We start from the raw sequence: 2,963 nt of genomic DNA, 5'->3' as shown, positions 1-2,963 counted from the left end.
ATGTTAAGGTACCGACCCTAAACTCGTGATAAGCCCATGGGTAGAACTCAACTCGAAAACCGGTTGACTAGATGAGGGAACCCATTGACTTATAAACTACCAATTAAGCCCCATCTAACCAATATGGGACTAGGATCCCAACATCCAACCACGCTTCCAGACCCAACGTCCTCGTTGGCCCACTCTATCGACACTGACCCGAAGGTAGTCCTTTCTCTTATGGCGGCTTCACTCCCCTATCAGTATTCAATTGCGGGTGACAACGACGCCCATACATAGGTGCCCCAACACTTTAATCTAGACTATAGGTCACCCCTTCCGTGGAGCGGGCATGGGTCGTGGTGGTTGGATCTAATACCAAATGTGATGAATCAATTAGTAGGATTAAAGAATCAATCACAATAACCTACTCTTTCCAGAGGAATGAGCCTAAATTTTATTAATTTTCTTTCTTCTTACCAAACACAACAAAATCAGAAGAAATAAATACATCAATTATTGTTCATAAACTCTTAGCCACAGCAGCCGTTAGATCTCTTCACCTACCAATCTAGTGACTCAAAGTAAAAGAACAATCGACCAAGGAAGGAAAGACATGCGTACAACTAAATTGACCAATAAACTAACTCAGCTCAAGGGCTATTCAGCTCACTCAGATGTTAGCTAACGGTCATATGGCTGACTCAATAATAGGCATATGACACATGGGTTTTGTTTAGAGACTTTAATGACATCACATACCAAAAAAAAAGAGGAAGACTGGTAACATACAGACAAATGCAAACTTTCCTCACAATGATAGATCAAATGAGTTTTATTGATATGGATCCTGGAGAGACCTGTGCACATGGACAAATCATCAACAAGGGCAAGATAACATAATGTAAAGATTGGATATGGATATAACAACCCAACATTGGCGCACTGCTAACCCACATACAATTGTTACTCGTCTATCGAGAATAGCTCCTGACCACGCACCAATTTTGCTGCAAACCACAGCAATCAACTGGCAGGATAATTAAAAAAAAACTACAAAACACCTTTGGCAATATCACCCTCTTCTCGGACAAATAGTCGGTTCTGCCTGGTCTCAGCAAAATGACATGGAACCTGCTCTAAATTTGCAACTGAAGCTCATCGCAACAAGCCAAGTCCTCTCCGATTGAAGAAAAGAAACTTTTGGGCACCTCCCAAATATGATCCGGAAATCAACAACACGGATAAAAATTGCACAATCCAAAGTGGCGATGAACTAGGTTACTGGTTAACTCAAGAAAAGCAACTTAGGAACCATCATCTAACTCTGCTTCAATGTCATGTGATGGGCTCCGTGCAATCTCTACAATTCCAGAATCTCTCCACTGTATTCAAGATTGGAAGAAGACGAGGCATATATGTTTTCCACAATTCTGCTTCAATTCCAAAATTTGTAATCATGCTATTGTAACTCTTCGAGGCTCCAGAGCATCCACGGTTCTGCACTGGCTTATATGCTCCAACACATCCAGATGCGAAGGAAAGGTTTTTGGCAAGCCTTTCCAACAATCTTCCCTAATGTCAACATTACAATTTCATAGGTTTTGTTTAGAGATTTTAATAACATCATGGACCAAAAGAAAAAAAAGAAAAGGAAGACAGGTAACATACACACAAATGCAAATTTTCCTCACAATGATAGATCAAATGGGCTTTATTGATCTAGAGTTCCGCAGAGACCCGTACACATGGACAAATCATCAACAAGGGAAAGATAACATAATGGAAAAATTGGATAGGGATATAGCTACTCAACATTGGCGCACTGCTAACCCACACGCAACCATTACTCATCTACCGAAAATAGCTCATGACCACGCACCAATTTTGCTGCAAACCACATCAATCAACTGGTAAAATAATTAAAAAAAAAAACTACAAATTTGAATACCTTAGGCTATGGCTATGTCACCCTCATTTCGGACAGATAGTCGGTTCTGCCTGGTCTCAGCAAAATGACATGGAACCTGCTCTAAACTTGCAACTGAAGCTCATCGCAACAAGACAAGTCCTCTCAGATTTGAGTAAAGAAACTTTTGGACACCTCCCAAAAATGATCCGGAAATCAACAACACAGATAAAAATAGCACAACATCAATGTGTTATCCAAAGTGGTTATTAACTAAGCTACTGGTTAACTCAAGAAAAGCAACTTCGGAACCATCATCTAACTCTGCTTTAATGTCATGCAACATGCTGGCAGCAAAGATCCAGAATTCAATGGCTACAATTAGTGGACAATAACACCACGTTCTTACACATGAAAACAACTATCCACGGAAGATCTAACAACATACAACAATTACAAAACTCACAAAACAACTGGGTTAGCGAGAAAGATATGGTATTTCATTTGATTCTTTATCAATACATTGATTAATACACGACACAAAACAAAATAATAGACGAAAATCTATTTACGGAAAGGCCAAGAATAATTTCTCAATTCAATAATGAGGAGCGATCCGCTGACAGGCTCATATTTTACAGGTTTTGACAGGGGCATCTCCACCGTTTGATGAAGAAAGAATAATAAGAAAATTATGTTCTAGATCTTTCCATTAAAATCTGGGTCACATGATACCCGCAATAAATTGATATTTTACTTTTCAAGTTTACCTTCTCTCTGTAACCACCGATCTTTTCTTTTCTTTTTTTTCTTCAGGCACAGAGGACTTAAGATCTGGATTGATTATTCGAATCCCTTCTCGATTATGATTAATGTTGTGATCCATCACCATGATCTGATTTAAAGTTTAATTATTACTAATGGTAAATAAGGTAACAGATTTATGATGGTCATAAGTTATCCTCCATGAGAGTCTAATAATCCATCAATGAAACTGAACTTTGAATAATCATCATCAATTCAACGATTATTCATTCAAAGTTTTGGGCAATCCTCATCAATGAAAATAGAGTTT

This window comes from Papaver somniferum, chromosome 9, assembly GCF_003573695.1.
Source record: "Papaver somniferum cultivar HN1 chromosome 9, ASM357369v1, whole genome shotgun sequence".
NCBI lineage: Eukaryota > Viridiplantae > Streptophyta > Magnoliopsida > Ranunculales > Papaveraceae > Papaver > Papaver somniferum.
Note: the sequence above shows the minus strand (reverse complement) of the source record.